The 22,228-nt window shown below is 34.6% G+C and overlaps 1 protein-coding gene across 2 annotated transcripts in view; it reads left to right on the top strand.

Annotated features, from left to right (window-relative positions):
* Positions 1 to 499: 499 nt before the first annotated feature.
* Positions 500 to 22,228, top strand: part of LOC138705060 (beta-glucuronidase) — an 84,360-nt gene continuing 62,631 nt past the window's right edge. The window contains exon 1 of one of the 2 annotated variants that reach the window (XM_069833661.1): positions 500 to 626. The gene's annotated coding sequence lies outside the window, so the exon portion shown is untranslated. The remainder of the gene's footprint in view (positions 627 to 22,228) is intronic. The other variant, XM_069833653.1, reaches the window with a different exon arrangement.

The raw sequence follows: 22,228 nt of genomic DNA, 5'->3' as shown, positions 1-22,228 counted from the left end.
CCCATCGACCTGGCCCGGGATCGAACCCGCAACCTTGGGCATAGAAGGCCAGCGCTATACCAAGTCGCCAACCAGGTCGACAAAATAGTATGAATGTTATAATATTTTTGCATAAAATGTTTTATAAAAAAAACAGATTTACTTCAATGACCAATATCTGGAAACAGGTTTTTGGCGCTTGGTCTGTTATTGCGTAACTCCGTCCAATTGACAGATACGATAAAAAGAAGAGGAGAAGGAAGAAGTACAAAGAAATGAGATGAACATGTAATAAGAAGGAGATGAAGAAGAACAAGAAAAGTAAGGAAACGATGCACAAGCAAAGAAAAATTAAGAGGTCCAGTAACATATAAGGAATAGTAAGAACTAAAGAAAGAAGATGTGAGAAGCAAGGGGAAGAAGGAATAAAAGATGTAAGAATTAAGAAGTCGGTGTTGGTCGCTGCTCTCTTGTTTTCACTAAAAGTAGGAAGACTGATGTGAAGTCCATTAGCAGCATTGGAGGGGGAAGCGGGCGAGAGTTAGAGCCTCTCTGGAAGCCGTGGAACGAAGCGGCTGCATTGTCAGTGCGGTGTCTGTGTTGACTGGACGTAGGCAAGACAATACCGGGAGTGCTGCTTTATCCACGTGAGTAACATCGCCGTGCGAAGATCGGCCCTCGCATGTGTGAATAATGGATCTTTACTGAGGAGACCTCAATTCGCATATCGATTCCTCAATATTATTATTATTATTATTATTATTATTATTATTATTATTATTACTAGCCGTACCCGTGCGCTCCGCTGCACCTGTTAGAAATAAATATAAAGTAATTACATAATTAAAATAGAACGTTTGATCCAGAGAACAACTTTTACAACAGCCCAAGATAATCTGCTTCGTTCATTACCCAATTTTTTTGCATTGCATTTGTTGCATATATATTTTATGTATTTTAACACGATTCAATTGAGCATTGAATTATAAAATAATGGATTGCTAAGCTAACGTACTATTACTGCACACTAAATCAATACACTCTCGTTGTTCGTTAATTCTCTGAGATTAAAGTGTACATAAATATTATTTTAAGAAATACAGAAAACGAATGTACAAAATAGCCTATCAAATTTTCTGTGCATAAGAAGCTATTTTAATCTTACCTGTCCTCGATTTACTCAGACGTTACTGTAATAACATTATAGCATTATGTCCGTCTAGAGAAACAACACTTTCCAATGCTGAAATAATAATTAATTATACAAATCGGTTAATTTAGCTTCTGATATTACTTCATACAAACACAGAAACATTCTCTGTAGGCTATGTTTAATAGCTTTCGATTGGTGATGTCCAAGGCCCCTGTTTCGATTGTTGTTGTCCAATGCCCCTTATAGACGAAGTCATTTGTTCTTAATTCATTTCGCCGTCTTAGATGGCGTTATTTTAATTTTAAAACTCATTTATCTCATTAAATATCAGTCCTATCAAAATTTTGTAAAGAATAAAACTTATCGGAAATCATTTTTGAAGAAACGTTTGTTATGTAACATTTTTCACAAAAATCAATAATAAGCGAGATATTTCGATTTATTTAATTCAGGCCCCCTTATAACCCCCCTTTTAAATAAAGTATTTTGAATACCATATAGTCTAAAATCTAAGTTACAACGAACTTAATTTATATTCCAATTTTCACATAAATCGGTTCAGCCATTATCGCGTGAAAAGGTAACAAACATACAGACAGACATACAAACAAAAATTTCAAAAATGCGATTTTCGGTTTCAGGGTGGTTAATTATATATGTTAGGACCAATTATTTTTGTAAAATCGAAAATTACCAGAAAAATTTCGGCTACAGATTTATTATTAGTATAGATTATTAATTTTGCGAACTTCACCCCTGAAATTCTTTAGTTACGTATAGATGCATGAGAATAATAATAATAATAATAATAATAATAATAATAATAATAATAATAACAATAATAATAATAGACTCATATATTTCTCATATTGGCTTAGATCAATGATGTCAAAGCAAGCGCATTTTTCTGACCTTGACGTCGTGCGCGGGCAGCAAGCGGAAGGGTTGTGCATATGAATAAGCAACCTGTTGGATTAAGAAAACAGTGGTGCACAAACTTCAAACGGAACGTGAAATTTTATGTCGTTATTTTTGTATGGCTTCTTTCTGTTTAATATTATCTATATTGTCTGTAAAACAAAAGTACTAACACTGATTTCTTAATATTGCACTTGTGTTTTAAATCTTAATAACATAATAGAGAGTTAAGAAGGAATATTCACTTAAATTCCATAGTAGTATAATATTATACTGTATTAAGCGGATAAAACACATCATTCATAAAGAAAGTGATATTCCAAAGAAAGAGATTGAGTATGACATGATAATTTGGAATTTATATTGATGGTATTTTTAGCCTTACAAAAGTAATCAATAAACTAATCAAAACAATATTACAATACAAAGCAAAGTTACCTAGGTACTGTATCCGTTTTAGGTATAACTAATATTACATAACAAAACTCTTATCGCATTATGCTTTTAAGGTGATATTTGTGAGCAACTTCCTATCATCAGAATATTGAATTATTTTCTCGAAATCTGCTGAAGCTATAGAGCTGGCATTTTTACAACACATGGACACGTATCTTTTGCTTATGGTGTAACAGTAGTTGCTTTGTTAATTTATTTCCTTACAAACAATTTCCATGCGAATATTTTCAAAATTTTTAATACACTATCTTCAGTAATACGTATATACGGTATATTAGATTTACGAAAACATTCTGTAAGGCTACTAAATAAATAGACCTATACCTGAAAATTTCACTTTTCTATACGAAAAGTTGAGAAAATATTTCTTTTGAATAAAAAAATAAAAATTGTGAAAAATGAGCATTAAAATTAGAACTTACATCCTTATAATGCAATTATACTTCTCAGGCAAATCTAAAAATTAACATGGATACAGTTTTAATAATCTATTGAATCAGTGCTGGCCATCCCAGAATATAGCTCGACCAAGCGGCATATACCACCTCTTTCGTCTGTCTCTTTCCTTTCCGCTGTAAAGCGGTCAGGCTCTCCTGGGCTCTAAAGCGCGCGCTTGCTCCTGTGGGCATCAATTGACATGCCTGGCTTAGATTAACAAAATTGTTAACTATTCAATGTAGCCTATATAACAATGTGGGAAAAGTTTGAGTTTTTAGTTTAAATAGAGGATTGTAAACGAACAATTCACCTAGATAAAGTTATGAAAAAATTATCCGATCCATCACATTGAAACTTCAAAATAGCAGTTGAATTTCAATCTCAACAGCAAAACTCAGATCTTCTTCCTGTTTACAACATCAGTGCAATACTTCAAAGAAAAATGACTTCTAAACATAGAAGTGCATGTGCATGAACAAAGTTCAAGGCGATTCGGTTTCTTATCTGTTGTTTCCATTCTGCGGAATATCGTTTAAATAAATTCATTTCAGAGGTTAATACATTGGGTTATTAAAAAATCAGATAAGGTTTGAAAGTCCTCTAACTTCGTTAGTTTATAGAAATACCGTCTGACACAGAATTCAGTTGACAAATGGAAAACATTACTCTATACTTGGAAATACAATTGCATACAGTATGTTCACTACCGAAAATGTTCAAAATGTGCTCCATTTACTTGAAGACAGTGCCTCACTCGATCCTGACATCCTTCTGTCACATTTAAAAATGTTCCAGGTGGGATGTGCTGGATAACATAGGTGATCCTTTGTTTCAAGTCATTTATAGATGTAGATTCCGTCTGAAAAAAGTGCTGTTTCACAATCCCCATAGAAAGAAATCAAGAATTGTGAGGTCTGGTGACCGTGGAGGCCATGACTGAGGTCCACCTCGTCCAATCCAGTGTACACCGAACATCTCAATTAGTTTCTGGGGAACGTTTCTGTTAGAGCATAAGTCGCTCTCCTAAGTTAGTCTTAGGGCAGAACTTTTCATAATGGGTGTAGGAAAACAGCTGATTGTAGTTCCCTTGGCTACTAGGGTGGTGGAGTTCTTCGAGCATGAATGAGCCCCTGTACATTTTAGCCGTCAGATGATGAGATAACACATCACTAAATCTCACATTCTCCCAACGATGGATTGGTCACGGTGGTCAAGTGCATTGGCCACCAAGGTTCCCATACCTTGCTCATGTCGATTTTTGTTTGTGGGATTGGATGAAAGTTTACAAAAACAAAGTAAACATAAAGGAACGAATTGATCGCTCGAAATATGAATAATGAATTAAAACTGTGACGAACGACAGATGACCACGAAAGGTATGGAATACAATTCTGAAGGCTCGAGAGAAATGCGTAATATCGCGGATATTGGGGTCGGCTTAGCTACAGTATGCAACACAATCGGTACACAACTCATTGCATCACGGATGCACAAAAAGCTTCATTAGGTTTCGCTCGATAGGCACATCTATATCTCTATGGCAGCCGCGGCGAAAATGCGACTCACGAGCACATTGTGGCTCGCAGTGCTTTTCTCTCGCTTCCTACCTACAACCCCCACCTTCTTACTCACTGGAGTCAAACTCCATTCTATTGTATTTTTCTCGGACCTGCGAGTGGCGTATCGTCGCAATATCTCTCTCGAAACCATGTACCTCTATAAAAAACGAAAGTTTCAAGTAGGATGGGAGGATGCATTCTTTTGCTTACAATATGATGAAAATATTAAATGTATGATTTGTTCACAAATATTACTAGGAAAACGGTTGTATAACATAAAACGGCATTATAAGTTACTACATGTTACTAATGAAACATTAAAAGGTTAAGTATTATTATTATTATTATTATTATTATTATTATTATTATTATTATTATCATTATCATCATCATCTCTGTACGTCGATTCTTTCACAGCAGATGTACGAATAATGCGGTTAGATTTTCAATTTAAACTCACAGATTTACAATGCGACGTTAAATGAAAGCTAGATGTAAGGAATTGACAGATATTGAACTTTTCAAATCTTTGGAAAAAAATGAATATTTGAAGCTTCGTTCTTTCGCTTGCTCTGTTGAAGCCATGTTCGCTGTAACTTACGTTTGTGAAAAATTATTTTCAACAATGAAAATAGTAAAAATCAAATTTAGATCACGACTGACAGACAAATACCTTCGTGATCAACTACGATTGGCAGTAAGTGACATAATTCCTGATTTTGAAACTTTGTCGCAGAGACATTCTGAAGACAGTTAATTTTTGGTTGTGATAATGTGTCCTATGTTTTCTTGTTCATTTCTTTCTTCGTTACACGTCCTAAACACTAACTTCCCCTTCGGTTGTCCGCCTCCCTCCATAGGTGCTATGCACGTTGCAGCTTACACAGTGGCTCGGCGCACGATCACATTTTCGCCACGGCTGCTCTATGGCCAACTGAAGTCATGACACTACGTAAAATGGCTTCACTGTCATCTTCAACTTCATTTCATAGAACGAAAATCAGCTCAAAATTTGCCAGTAAACAAAAGCACTTTTTTCTCGGTACAGATATTTTAAACTGTTGTCAATCCAGTCTGTTTGTATTTTTGCAACGTTCCTCTGTCAATCGTTAAATTTTCAGTGTATTTCCTTTGAGAATTCCAAACGTTTGAGCGAACTATGTTTTGATTTCTGTTTCGTATATATAGTGAGGATCACGTAAGAGTAGTTTCTAAAAGGCTAATTTGGCGGTCTCTTCAGAGTTGCCAACTAATACTAGATATCACCAAAAGAGGGTAAAATCACAATGTCAAGTACTATAATAATAATAATAATAATAATAATAATAATAATAATAATAATAATAATAATAACGATAATAATAAAGTATTACCAATAACGATGTCTTGCTTACCACATTTCATCTTTATGTTGAGGAGGTGTTTTCTAAAAGTTTGAATAATTTGTGAAAAAGTATATTTTTCTTGGACCTCTCGCACATTATGCTAGAAGTTAGTGGATTAGTGTATGATCTAATATTAAAATGTATTTTGTCTGACAACATGAAATTCATTGCTTTGATTAAACGGTTCACGATTCATGAGATCTAACCTAAAAATGTATTTTGTTTGATCACATGAAATGATTAGTAGACTACAAATTCCGAAAACGAATGCCACTTTGAAATGTATGCTTATGCTTAAGAATATTTACTCCATTATTGTAATAAAAGTCTAAACACGAAAGAAATTAATTAAAATGTGAAATGGTATTTCTATCGATTACACGAAATATGTTATATTTATTTACACTTAGCCTATCTGACTATAATCTTCAATTTGTAACCACAACACAAAGCAACACATATAATTACTGTTATGTATTAATATTAATACTGATATTAATTAATTAATTATTAGTATGTTCAAATTTCACTAGCTTCCAGTAATCGGCTCAGAAATCTAGAACAATTGAATTTTCAGAATTTGAACTACCAACAACTTATGTCACTGCTGCCAACATAACAGTTATAAAATCACTACCAGTTGTAGTATTTCTCAGTACCGAAATTCGAAACGAAGTTGGCAAAAGAAAATTCAATGTGCAAACTAGAAAATCACTATAATCCACTAGCTTATATAGTAATGGGGAAAAATGGTTAGATTTCACCCTTAGGGTATTAAGTAAGCTGACCCGGACTATACAGGTAGATTTTTTTTATTTTAGTTGGTTATTTAACGACTCTGTATCAACTACTAGATTATTTAGCGTCGATGAGATTAGTGATAGCGAGATGATATTTGGTGAGATGAGGCCGAGGATTCGCCATAGATTACCTTGCATTCACATTACGGTTGGGAAAAACCTCGGAAAAAACCCAACCAGATAATCAGCCCAGGCGAGAATCGAACCCGCGCCCGAACGTAACTTCAGACCGGCAGGCAAGCGCCTTAACCGACTGAGCCACGCCGGTGGCTTATACAGGTAGAATACTAATGTTTACAAAGAGCGTACATGACAATTTACAGTTCTTCCTTATAATTTATTCTTAAAACTGCTACTTTCTTTAATGCGGTGCGAAGGTTGTAGAGTATACATTTACTCATGACGCAACAAAGAAAGGAAATATGCAAAAATATAATATTACTCGTAGCACGCGGAAGCATAGTGGTTAAGGTGCTATATTACAAAACAAGGTCGCGGATTCGATTCCTCATATTCGTGAAAAATTCTGATCGTGACTAGATTGAGCCTCTGATTACTCAAGACTTTCTGACAGAAGTCCCTCTTAAGATTAATAATTAGACAGCACATTACAGATTTTGGACTTGCAGGCGTTTATTCACAAACACAACTCTATGACTGATCCTTTGGTGTAAGCAATCATCAAGACATGTTGACGATGAAATAATGATTAGGAGTTTGATTTTATGGTGATTATTATTTTATCATGATTTCGATGATTAAAATTGTTGGATTTCGATCAATATTTCGTAAAAAAAGAAGCTATTTCGTGCATATTTCGCAACTTAAATTCACTTAAATAGTAATAAAATAACATTTCTTTAATAATTATCATTGAAACAATCTTTTTTAAACTAATATAAAATTGTTTGTATCATTAATTAAATTCATAATTGAATTTCACTCGACTGTGAGGCGGTGGCGACATTGCCTTTTTGATCACACGAAAACAGCTGTATCGAGAAAGAGGAATGACCGTTGTCAGCTTCCGCTTCTCCCTGGAAGTAGTCCCTGAAACTATGCAAGCTCCTTGACAGATTACACTTAATTCGGTTTATGAGCCCCTCTCTCCTATTATAGTCCTCTTGCAAGAGATGGCACCTCCTCGTCCAATCCAACGTTGAGGGAATGTGATAAACAGGTAAGGTCGAATGTCAACATCGAAATGAGCGGTTGATAAGTATCTTCCAGTTCAGATTATGCCTGTTGGGATGCCGTTCTCTGTGCATTCGTTGAGTTGTGCGGACACTCTCTCTGGCTTCGCCATACATTAAATTCATATAGATGCAAGCTCCAGTATCGTTTAATACTCCATCTCAAACCACCATTCACAATAAGAACATACCGTGGAAACATTATAAGCGATTGTGATTTGTTTTTAAAGCTACGAGTAATGCTACTAAATGACTGTATTCAACCTTGACGCGACAGACACGCTAGCAGGCTTGCATACCCTTCCGGCGCTATTCCAGAAATTGAGCGTTTAATTAATGCTGTAAGATGGCATCTCAAAATACTAATATTGGACCCCTCTATAATCTACTTGTTAGTCTGAAACACCTGTTATGTTACTCGTAGACTCTGAATAGGCTTATATAACTCCTTGCAGACCACTGGCTTAGTTCAGCGCGTTCTTTTATTTAACCGCTCTTTAATCCATTCCTTCTTTCATTTATCCGCTCTTTAATTTATTCCTTCTTTCATTTATCCGCTCTTTAATTTATTCCTTCTTTCATTTATCCGCTCTTTAATTCATTCCTTCTTTCATTTATCCGCTCTTTAATTTATTCCTTCTTTCATTTGTCCGCTCTTTAATTCATTCCTTCTTTCATTTGTCCGCTCTTTAATTCATTCCTTCTTTCATTTATCCGCTCTTTAATTTATTCCTTCTTTCATTTATCCGCTCTTTAATTCATTCCTTCTTTCATTTATCCGCTCTTTAATTCATTCCTTCTTTCATTTATCCGCTCTTTAATTCATTCCTTCTTTCATTTATTCGCTCTTTAATTTATTCCTTCTTTCATTTATCCGCTCTTTAATTCATTCCTTCTTTCATTTATCCGCTCTATAATTCATGCCTTCTTTCATTTATCCGCTCTTTAATTCATTCCTTCTTTCATTTATCCGCTCTTTAATTTATTCCTTCTTTCATTTATCCGCTCTTTAATTCATTCCTTCTTCCATTTATCCGCTCTTTAATTTATTCCTTCTTTCATTTATCCGCTCTTTAAGTTATTCCTTCTTTCATTTATCCGCTCTTTAATTCATTCCTTATTTCATTTATCCGCTCTTTAATGTAGACTCTGAATAGGCTTATATAACTCCTTGCAGGCCACCGGCTTAGCTCAGCGCGTTTTCAGCTGATTCGGAGTTGCGCTCGGGCAAGGGTTCGATTCCCACTTGGACTGGTTACCTGGTTGAGAGATTTTTCCGAGGTATCTGAATGTACCGAATCTTAAAGTAAACGAGAAGGCGAAACTGATAAATCTTAGTAGAACGTCGCAGACAAACTACCTACAGTCTCAAAGACTCTTCGCTCTTCGTAATTCAAGCTTTGATATAACGAATAATGCATGCTTCAGACCGTAGCATTACTAACCTTTGCGGTTTTATTCGGTAAACTAAGTGTGAAGGCGATGCAAAAAACAGTAAACAAAGCCGATCCGGGCACTTTCACTCCGCCAACAGGTGCGCTCTACTTCCCAGGACGCAGTAGGCGGCCTCTGGCCCCTCACAGGGCTATCTGGCCGGACAGGAAGAAATTTGGATCCTTCCTCAGGCAGAAATCACGCAAATATATCTACGCCCACAGACTTTTTGCTTAGACCTGCTTTCAATTCCGATCTGGGTCACTTTATCTTCATTTTTGTAGAATGCTGTACTCTGAATTCGGACTAGCTCATCGATATTCACCTTTACTTCTGAGTCGCCCTATTTTAAATGGAGGAGGAAGCAGTGGTGACTCTGTTTGCATTGGAATTATTCTGCAATAACTAGAGTCCTGAGATTGGTTCCCTAGACTCTAATCAGATAATCCGTAGTTAGTAATATATATTTTGAAATAAATAACATATAAAACTACCGTTTTTCTCGACGTGATTATTTTTATTTTAAAATATAGAAAAACATATTTTTATTTAAATCAGATTTATTTCATTTCAACCGAATTTTTTTAATTAAATTTTTTTTCTTAGATAAATCACTTGAAATTTTTCTCAGATTAGAGTGAGCTTCAGTGTTTATGAAGTTCCTAGGATGAATAATGAATTTGTGTACGATATTACAACATATTTTTGAACCAGTTTTTCTGTCTTATAGCTGAATATTACAGAAGGAACTGTTTATAGCATAATAAAATTTTGCAACTTGATTTTCTAAAATCCTCTTTCTGTTTTTCACTTGTTCAGAAAAAAAACTAAGCTGACTACACATAATTTTCAGAGATGGTCTCTCAGTGGATAGATAGATGATCGCTTTTGTTTTGATACTGAAGGTGCAACTACTGGACTGTCTCTAAATTTTACCTCCATTGTCAGCTATTGGAGTAGTCCTATCCTAATTTTTTTCTTTATTTATCTTTTAAGCCGTTACATTTTTTAATATGTAACTTCATCGTAGCAAGTAATCTCTGCATTTCTAAACCATATGATTTGCATTTAGCTTTCATGCGTTTCCCACTTGAAGTGAGAAAAAAATAATTATCTCAAAATTGGATCAAGTTCTCGATCTGGGTTACTCATTTTAAGTTAATGGCAACTTTCTTGCTACACTTGTACAAATAGAATAACATAATACACTCAATAAAGTGACTCTTCCCTTAGCATAGCAAGTTACTACTAGATAATAACTCAAAAATGACATAAAACAAACTGAAAATAAAAAACAACAGTTTAAATTTGAATAACAGTGCACCACAAGCACTAGACAACTATAAGGAAGCAAACTGATTTTAATTATTTACCCAATGGGTATATCATTGTTAACATTTATTTATTTATTTATTTATTTATTTACTTAGTTATTTTATTTATTTATTTACTAATTTACTTATTTAGTTATTCACTTATTTATTTATTTTTCATTTATTTATTTGCTACTTTATTTATTTATTTATTTTTTGGTTTTGTTTATTTACTTGTTTATTTATTTATTTTTCATTTATTTATTTACTTATTTATTTATTTATTTAATTAGTTATTTTATTTATTTATTTATTTACTAATTTAATTATTTAGTTGTTTACTTATTTTTTTATTTATTTACTAATTTATTTATTTATTTATTTGTTTCTTGGTTTTGTTTATTTACTTGTTTATTTATTTTTTATTTATTTATTTACTTATTTATTTATTTATTTATTTAATCCAGACGTTTGAGATGGGCAGGGCACGTAGCACGTATGGGCGAATCCAGAAATGCATATAGAATGTTAGTTGGGAGGCCGGAGGGAAAAAGACCTTTAGGGAGGCCGAGACGTAGATGGGAAGATAATATTAAAATGGATTTGAGGGAGATGGGATATGATGATAGAGAATGGATTAATGTTGCTCAGGATAGGGACCAATGGCGGGCTTATGTGAGGGCGGCAATGAACCTCCGGGTTCCTTAAAAGCCAGTAAGTTATATATTTATTTATTTATTTATCCATTTATTTATTTATTTATTTATTTATTTATTTATTTATTTGCTTTTTGTTTGTTCATTTACTTATTTATTTAGTTTTTATTTATTTATTTGTATTTTTTTATTTATTTATTTAATTTGCCTATTTATCTATTTATTTAACCTGGTAGAGATAAGGCCATCAGCCCTTCTCTTCCCCCTACTAGAATGTACTCGTATGTGTAAATTATTACTTCATAAATTAATAATATACATAATTTAAAATATATTTATCAGAAAAATAATTTTATTTAAATCGGTGATTTATATAATAAAACTCAAGTGATTAAAATCATGATTTAAATCATTCAATTCTGATCATAAATAGTGATTTTAGAATATAATCTAGGTTCACAAACTTTTCGGTTTCAAGTTGCAACCATAGGCTACTATCTGCCGAGGATCAACGGTTTAACGATTAACGTGGAACGAGCGAGCCCGGGTTCATGTTCTAGTTGGGACAAGTTATCTAGTTGAAGTTTTTTCAAGGATTTCCCTCAACCAATTCAAGCAGAATTGCTGGGTAGCTTCGCCGTTGGACCTCGGACTCATTTCGCTAACATAATTACACTTTCCCTATTTCATTATCACCTCCGATTCTCTCTCTTATCACGGGCTCATTCCGACGTAAAGCCGGCTCAGCCCACCGCCGAACTTGGATCCGGTGGTATGTGGTCATTAGTTGCTGATGGTAGTGCTATGAATCATGAGCTCTCCCCTGGATTACCAAAGAAATGGTAATGAATATGTTTACCAAATAGGCTTCCCCTTAATCCTTAACTTGGCAAAGCATCATTTCTCACACTAGTTTATTAAACCTTGTCGGACCGTAAAGAAAACAACTTCGCAATGTCCATATTTTTATACGTTGTACAAGAAATCATCTCTACAGTTATATAGATTGATCTCTTTGCTATGGCGATCTGCTCACTTAAGTTGGGTCTTGCAACTAGTGCTAAATAGACGACTGTGATCACCCAATAGCTAATAGATACTAGGAAATTTTGTTTCTTCTGGAATTAATGATGTTTTGTTTAGTCTTTTCCAATTATTTCTAATTGTGCTATTTCTTATTCTTTTTCTTCTCCATTGTTTTCTTTTTTCTTTTTTTTTCCCCCGTTATAACAACAATTTTATGGTAAGCTTTGTCTTCTAGGCAGCCTTCACTTGGAGGAAGCTGAATAAAATTTATTCGAAATAAATAGTATTGTGAAATTTTAATTTTCCTACCATTTTTTTTCTATTGTTCTATTAAAATTATAGCATATAATCTATTAACCTGTTGTATCCTATAGGATACATTGTCAATTTAAGGGTACGTTCCATTTTAAAAACGAAGCGAATTTATGTAAGATGCAGAATGCAGTCTGCCAGTTCGGTGCTACCTTTGCGTGGCGATTGAAAAGACATGGCATAGGGAACTCACACTACTTCGTTTGAATATTGTCCGTGTAAGTGAATTCGCTGTTTTCGAAAGTATATACATAGGAAGTTTCTCTCTCAATTAGAAACTAGTGCATGTTCATGACTTCATGTTGTTACAGTCAGTAGAATCTTCTTCTTCGTGCTGTGAGATATAAACCTCTCGTGCGGAGGATTATTCTTACTTTTTCCTCCACTTATATGCAATTTAAACCAAAAGCGAGTGTAATAGCCCTAATACATACTTTATGACACTCAAACATTAACTGACATACACAAAGTACTGCCTCGTGTTCAAGTCAGATAATCGCAGTTAACACATATTTGCAAGTTGGTCGGCAGAGCGTGTTCGCTATGGTGCAGTGGAGTTCTGACATTTCGACATTGTTCACAGAATCCTCACAATGCAATTCCAAAGCCAGTGACAGTATGAATTACTTCCAAAATGCAATTTCATTCCAATGAATAAATTACCACGCAGTATCAATTAAATGTGATTTGAAATACAGAGTGATCCGTTTGGGAAGACATAAAATGAAAGCATGATGAAATGAGAACTGTTGCTATTTTTTGTTAAATAAATTTGTACATGAATTTTAGAAGAATGGAAGTTTTGTCCAAATTAGATCTCAACGTGCTCACCATTGCGAACATAACACAGTTCATATCTTGAGGCTAATTCCTCCCTTGTGTGGTCTGAGATAATCTTTGCTGAGATAATAATCTTTGCTCTGAGATAATCTTTGCTCTGAGGTCATGAATATCCCTGGATCGTTGTGCATACACATCATTCTTCACGAAACCCCAGAGAAAGAAATCGGGTGGTGTCAGGTCTGGGGAATTTGGAGGCCACATAATTGGCCCTCCTCGACCACACTAGTTGTTACCAAATGAAGGGTACACGGGAAAAACGAACAATGTCACATTTCCATTAAGGGTGAGATAATGATCTATTTCAGTATATTACTGCAAACTTTATTGGTGTTTCTACTTGAAATGAAGGAAATGATTAGTGTATCCGTGGTTTTAATTCTCCTTCACCACTTTTGGTAAAAATGACAGTAAAGTTTGTAGTAATACAGTGAATTAGATAACGACATCAGCCTTAAAGGAATTGTGACATTGTTCGTTTTTCCTGTGTACCCTTCAAATGTGTCATCCAGATAATCACGGACTTCCGTTGTCCATTGAGGTGGTGCACCATCCTGTTGGAACACGATACCCATGTTGTTTTCCTGCTGAAGTTGTGGTTCGAAAAAGTTTTTCAACATGTTCAGGTATCTACGTAAAGATTAATTTTTGGTCCTACAGAATTGTATTTGTTACAGTGACAATGGTTATTAGAGGATAAAAATTCGCTCCGTTGCCGGAGATCGAACTCGGGTCCTTGTTTCCATGTACCAAGCGCTCTAACCACTTAGCTACGCCGAAGTTCAGTCTACAGAACCGGATCGAATCCCCCTCCTCTAGTGTTTTTTCCTTTGTGGCCTTTCTCCATGTTCGACATATTATATGTTGACATATATTAAGTCAACTGGCATTATACAAGGAGCGCACTCAATTAGGGTAATTCCGGGTTAGATGGCCATAGTTTTTTAAATCACTTAGAACAGGGTAACCGATTTGTAAAGAAATACGAAACAAATCAAATACGTTCCTTCTAGGTTATGTTTCTCCACTACAGTGCCTCAGGGCGCATAGAATTCACTGATGTAATAAAAAAATACGTTTGAAATATAATAGGCCACTGGCCATCTCACCCAACATATGTGGGTGAGATGGCCATAGGATATAGGGATAGATGGCCACCATAATTTTTAAGTAAATTCATAACAATTTTTTGTAAAAGAATGAGGTTTTATGCACTGGACACATAAATATAGTGTCTAAGTGCATAATTATGATTGTTTGAAACTTTTCAACAACTTTATTTTTTGTTTTTTCCTCTTTTAGTGAATTTTCCTTAAAACAATATAGAAATAAATTGAAACGCTTATGAACATATTATTATAATAATCCGAGGCACGACAGCCCATGAAGGACCATGATCGACCAGCCGGCTGCTGGCCTCACGTCCACATGTCGAAGCAGAGGTGGACGATCATCCAACCAAATGGCGGAATCGTGTGATTAGCCCGATGATCCCCCCAGCCGCTACAGCAGGCTTTCTTAACCGGATTTCGCTACCTATCGTAGTTACCCAAGTGCATCACGATGATGGGTGGGCACTGGTCCCATACACTGGCTCAAATTTCATGAGATAATTTCTTCCCCCATGAGTTCGAACCAGCGCGAATTCCGTAACGCGAGTCCTAGGCAGGATGCCTTAGGCCACGACGAGGGACCTTATGAACATGTTAATGAAACAAAATCCTGAAAGGTCAAAGTAACAGTATCTTTTCCAGTTGGTTTCCGGGATAGGAAGCGTTGTCTCACAAGCAAACATTCTGATGGGAGCAAATAAAAAAGTTATTTTTTTTCTTCCGCCATATTAATAATGTCAAAAGAAGTGCTTATACAAATTTTGGCCATTCGACCGTAATTACGAGTCCATCCAGAAAGTGATTTTACCTGGGGCCGTTTACAGAAAAAAACACAATTACATGGAAAGATTTATTGAAACAGATACAGCAATTGTTGCGCTAATTGTGTAACGTATCTCCCACTGGAATTGAGACATTTGTCATAACATGGGATCAATTTTTGTACCATTGTGTCGTAGAAGTCAGCTTCCTGGGATCGAAACCAGCGTTGGACAGCCGCCTGCACCTCTCTACCGATCCCATCATATGACAAATATCTCATTCCGGTGTGGAATGTGTTGAAAAAATAGCTCAACAATTGCTGTGTCTGTTCAATAATTTTTTTAATTAAATTGTGTTTTCTTTCTGTTAACGATCCCTGGCGAACTTTTTTACGGCCCTCGTAATTGCGGTCAAGTGGCCAAAATTTTTATAAGCACTTCTTTTGACGTTATTAACATGGTGAAAAAAAAAATAACTTTTTTATCTGCTCCCATCAGAATGCTTGCTTGTCAGCCAGTCAGAGAAATTGACAAGTTCTTCAGCAAAAATGTAAGCGAGACTATAGACATCGGTCCCTGTAAGGGAAAATCCATGTTCCTGCATATTTAATATGGCGAACAAACCTACATCCATTGTCATTGCCTATGTGTCACTTGGTCCCATTGCACCCTTTGTATGATTGTGTTTTAACTCTACTTTCCAGGGCTTTTCTTGGAATATGAAATGTAATGAAGGCTTGACGTACAGAAGTGTCATATTTAATGGCTTCAAAAGCACGGTATAAGTCATCTTCCTTCCAAAGATACGTTTGCTGCCGGGCTTTGCTTTATATTTTATCGGAATCTAGAAATAACAATACTTTTAACATAATAATATTCCTCAATTGTAGGCCATCTATCCCGGAAAAATGCTGGCCATCTCTCCTTTTTTTACGGGAGAGATGGCCATACCGCGTAATAAAAACTGGCAGCAGTGAAGAGAACAAATACAGTTAAGATAGAATGTTTAAAGATGCCTTACCTCTTTAATAATGTTTCCAGCAAATTTCCTCACAAAATGCAGTATTTCTCTATTGTTATTTCAGAAGGTGAAAAGTTATTGCTTGCTCATAGACTCACGAACGGCTACAAAACGCGGAAATAATAACCTTACGTTTTCGCAGGTGCAACAATCACTTCGTTTAATTAACATCTGGCGGCAAACCGATTTTCATTCGAAACAGATGATTAGAATAAAAATAAGAGCGGTTGGTCGTCTCACCCGCATGGCTATCTCCCCCGGAATTACCCTAAGTAACTTGGTGGCCGGGGTTCCACAGTATATGCACTGTTTGGCGAAGAATCTACGTAGAGATTAATTTTTGGTCCTACAGAATTTTGTCTGTTATGGTGGCAATGGTTATTAGAGGAGGAAAATTCGCTCCGGCGCCGGGGATCGAACCCGCGTTCTACGTACCAAACGCTCTAACCAGTGAGCTACGCCGAAGTTCAATCCACAGCATCGGATCGAATCCCCCTCCTCTAGTGTTTTCCCTTTGTGGCTTATTCCAAGGAGAGGGATTTGACCCGATGCTGTGGATTGAACTTCGGCGTAGCTCAGTGATTAGAGCGTTTGGTACGTAGAACCAAGGACCCGGGTTCGATCCCGGCGCCGGAGCGAATTTTTCTCCTCTATTACCATGTCCAGGTATGGTTCTGATCGAACTGTTTCCTCTGCGGAGATAAACAGCCCGTACAGATTATAGCGAATTACCGCGCACCAAATATTAACTTTAGGACTAGCTTGTTCCAGTTCATATGACACATGAGGATTTTCACGTCCCCATATAACTGCAAACCACAGAATCATATCGCTCGTTGTTGTGCAGTAAACGTCATTTTGTTTATTCGATCGTTGCTGAGTAACTTCTTTTGTTTCTTATGCGGTAACAATGATTATGCAAAACTCCCGTGCTTCAGTGTCACATTTCAACTGAAATGAATTCTACAAGACCCTCATTATAAATGTTATAGTAATTTTATTTTATGTCTTCCCAAACGGATCAGACTATATAAGATCATTAAAATATCACTTCAAAATGTAAAGGATTAGTATTATACTATTTGAGGTAGAATAGTACATTATGCAACGAGCCTATAATGGTAGTAATTAAGACGGGAGTATATTTATGAAACTCGCTTGCGCTCGTTTCATAATTTTCATACGAGCGTCTTAATTATCATTATAGTCAAGTTTCATACGACTTTTTATGCTCGACCATATTTCTAACTTGAAATTATTCATAAGTATTCATGTTATTCTTATATGACTGAGGAGCGGAACTGACCTTGTGCAATACCTCGTAAATTGTGAGATGTGCGCAGACGCGAAAGTATTGATTTTTTCCGAGAAACAAATGTCGACATTAACCTTGATATAATCTAGAGAGTCTAGTCTTTCGATTGCATATCCGAGAATAATCGATACTTGCGCTTTCATATTGCTACAATGGTATTTACTGATTGGTGGAACACCTGAACTTTAATGAAGAGCTGTACTTTAATGAGGTCTATTAAGGGGCTGCTACCAGATGTATAATTACTACATTTCGGCATGGTCGAGCATAAAAGGAATTAAAACATCACTAGGTTGAGCAAGCAATGGGTTTTTTCATTTGTTACTTCTTCCATTTGCATAGAATTTAAAAGTCTTAAGTCATGGTTCTATCATTAAAAGCTAACCGATACAGATGAACCAATGAATGCTACTGTGAAAGCAATAGGAGTCTTTGTCAAGGTCTGAGAATACTTGACAATTTGAAAGAAAGCCATGGTCCATTTCTAATTACGGGAATTTAATCAGGAGGTTTGAGGAAACTGGTTCTGTCCCTGATGAGAAGAACTTGAAAGACCAAACGTAATCAATGATGTCACTGCTGTGTAGGTATTTACGGGGGAGTCTGTACACCGAATTTTTACAATAAAAATGAAATTTTTGTTTTTATTGTTTTTCGGTAGTTTAATTGTGTAAAATGACATGATTTTATTTCTTCTAATTGTCAGCGTTCAGCCATATCTTCAACAAAAATACTGTAGTACTTCTTAATGCAAAAAAAAAATATTATCAATGACTTCTTTTTGTCAACAGCTCATTGAAATTTTAAATTTATTTAGCCGGTTGTATACATAAAAATATGTTACATGTATCCATTATAAATTCTGAGAAAGATGCACCCAAAATTGAGGAATTTAACATTGTAAGATATGGAAACTTTGACACCATTCTCTGCACTTTCTTATTTTCGTGACCTTGGTGCACTTTTCTCAGAAAGTATTGTACCCAGAAGGCTGAAATTAATATTCAATATCAATGTGAAGGCATTTTATAGACTAGGCTAAAAAAATTAAGATTATTTCTACCTTCAGCAAAAATAAAAAGTAATATGTAGTAATTCTTAATGCAAAAAATGTTATCAATGAATTTTATTTTTGGCAATCGCTCAGTGGAATTTTAAATTTATTTAGCATATATAAACTTAAAGGTATGTTACATGTACTGTATTTTTATTTATTTATTTATTTGTTTATTTTCTCTCTTATTTATTTATTTATTCATTCATTCGTTTATTTATATACTTATTTATTTATTTACTTATTTATTTATTCATTTATTTATTTATTCATTTATTTATTTACTTATTTATTCATTCATTCGTTTATTTATTTATTTATTCATTCATTTATTTAGTTATTAATTAATTAATTAATTTATTTATTTATTTATTCATTTACTTATTTTCTCTCTTATTTATTTATATACTTATTTATTCACTCATTCGTTTATTTATTTATTTATTTATTTATTTATTTATTTATTCATTCATTCATTCATTCATTCATTCATTTATTTATTAATTTATTTATTCATTTACTTATTTGCTCTCTTATTTATTTATTTATTTATTTATTTATTTATTTGCTAAATTATTAATGTAGTCATTTATTTAATGACGCTGTGTTGGTTTTTAGATGTAACAGTAAAGATGCGAATAAACATGATAATATACAGGTAATGACTGGTGCATTCATCAATCCACGTGGCTGTGTAGCGAAAAGCAGCCCTTATGCTACTGCAAGGATTTTCGGAAGGAAACTGAACCAGAAATGCTAATTATAATTCCTTAGAACTCGTACTGCATACTGCAGTGCAGTTCCGCCCTATCGGGAAGTGCTACAATCTGAATTCTAAATGAGGAAACTCGGTCAATGAAACTTTCTTTTCTTCGCTTGAATTATTTTGAATATATTATGAGCAGGTGGGCTAAGTATTTAATATAAAATAGATGCAAGACATCCTGCATTCCTCCGTCGTTTCGAGGCAAACGGGTTTCCTCGTCTATTTCGGTGTGTGGACATGTGATCCTCAGTTAAAGGTCAAGTGCATTATTCATCTCGTTCCCAAATAGCATCGGCAAGTCTCCACTGGACACACCAAAAACCTAAATTCATCTGTAGCTCCCACTACACTATTTACTAATATCGCGATAGATGTGCAGAAATTCTGCAGTGCCTGTAGCAAATACTTCGAATCGTTATGGTTGTTGGTCACGTTCATATATAAATGAATTCCAGTTTGAAGAAACGACAACTTTGTCGCCGCAAAATAAGAGAATGGAAGAGCATGGAGGTATGCATGGAACAAACGGAATTCCTGCACTTCGTCCCTGGTAAATTCTTGTGCTTAAAACGACATTGTAATGGAATTCAAAACCTAAAACAAAAGATATAAAATTATATCTTTATAATGAGAAACACTCTCCCAGTTATCCAATACATTACAGTTTGAAGACATATGGCGGGCCAGCTGAAGAGGATAACAGCTCAAAATTCAAATTTTTTAGAAACCTGAATTTTAAAATTTCATGGCTCTGTGAAAAATCCATGGTTCACTGGAATTACTCCAAATTATTTTAATGATGTTTTATATCTACTATAAGTTTCAAATTAGAACATGTTAATTGGTTTTTTCACAGAAATATGAAAGTTCAAAACGCAGTTTTCTCAAATTTTAAAATTTTGAGTTGCTTCACTTTTTTTATTTATTTATTATTTTGCTAATAATTGTAACATAAAATATAATATATACAGAAAAACTTTAACTCGCCCCTGAAAGAGTAGAACTCGTGCTCAGGGTCGGATTCCTGAATTGAAATTAATAATTATGCAATACAATTTGTCTTATGTCTACTATGCAATTATAGTATATAGTATATGAACTGGCCCATCGATATGGCCTTAAATTTGAAGCAATTGAGCATGTTTTTCCCTCAAAATCTGGGTTACTGTACAAATTTTGCCAATTTTTAAAATTTATATAAAAAACAATTTTAAAATTCTGTATGGCATAGCAAAAGAAAGTTTTGTGGAAAAGAAGAGATTCCTACAACCTAAAATTCTATAAAATAATGACATTACCCACATTACTGTATGAAGTGCAATGCTGGATTCTTACGAAATCATAAGGAAAGTGATCAGTTCTTTAAAAAATTCGATTCCTTTGAGTTATGCTTAGATTATTAGAGATGACATTACGTAGAGATGGAATTATGAGATATTAGATGATATTAGATGATTGAGTTTGATATTAGAGTTGAATAAGAACCGAATGAATAAGAACCGAATTTATGTAACAAAATGGTATCGCATTTAAATAAAAATCCATCTAGTTCCAGTTCGATTTCCGGCAAGGAGAGAAGACTCTCTCAGCCACAGAGAATGGGTATGCGTCTTAGCGTAGAGTTACCATATGTCAGCATTTATGCGGATATATCCGCTTTTGATAATAAAAATAGTCGTCTGCATACATTTTTGTAAATACTCTAATTTGTCTGTGTTTTTCATATTAAAGTCTTATTTATTCATTTTTGTTTTCGTTTGGTCTTGTTGCTGGAAGAAGCATATTGCAGTGTATGCAACTATTAAAAGTGTAAATGCTGTTTATCGAGATACATCCTTCATTTTGTTCACTGTAAATAGGCGTGAACTTATCAAGCAAGTTATTAAACTCCATGTATTAGACTTACCAGCGATTCTGTGAAAAGCTTGTTTCAATGAAATTTAATTTCCGACATTTTACATGCAAACGTATGTTTGACTATTTCTACAGTAAGGAACAAGGAACTGTTATAGAAAATTAGATCTGGTAATAAATATGTAGAAGTTACAGAAGTGATATAAATGACGAAGTTGGTACAAGGAGTTCGTTGGTGAGAGGAATGTGTCAGCATTTTCAGATTTCAGAATATGATAACCATATTTTAGCGGCATCTATGGTTCGGTGCTAGAAAATTTCATTGGAGGTGCCCCTCGTGCAGTAACTTTTGTGACGAACTATAACTGAGCTGCAATAAAAACTTTCCTGTATTATTACATATTGCACACTGTATTTGTCCATTTTATGTGCAACATGCCGGTAGTAACTGTCAGACAAAATAAACCTACTACTACTACTACTACTACTACTACTACTACTACTACTACTACTTGCTACTTGCTACTGGCTATTGCTACTTGCTACTGCTACTTGCTACTGCTACTGCTACTACTACTACTACTACTACTACTACTGCTACTACTACTACTACTACTACTAGTAGTAAGAAAAAAGTTATATTTGCAGTAGGTCTATGCAATAGCATTAACAGTCTCTACATTCAAAGAAAATATACCTAAACATTTGTTGCCGGCATCTACAGTAGTTCAATAAATAATTATTATCGTCTAAATTAACATGGAATCACTAATGATTTTACAGACGTGGACAAATTATTATACTTAATTAATTATATGTGCAACAAAGCTGTATTTATCGGCAGAAATAATGAACAAAAATGTATTTTGCACTGATATAATGA

This window comes from Periplaneta americana, chromosome 1, assembly GCF_040183065.1.
Source record: "Periplaneta americana isolate PAMFEO1 chromosome 1, P.americana_PAMFEO1_priV1, whole genome shotgun sequence".
In the NCBI taxonomy this organism is placed as follows: Eukaryota; Metazoa; Arthropoda; class Insecta; order Blattodea; family Blattidae; genus Periplaneta; species Periplaneta americana.
Note: the sequence above shows the minus strand (reverse complement) of the source record. Positions and strands in the feature narration are given on the sequence as shown.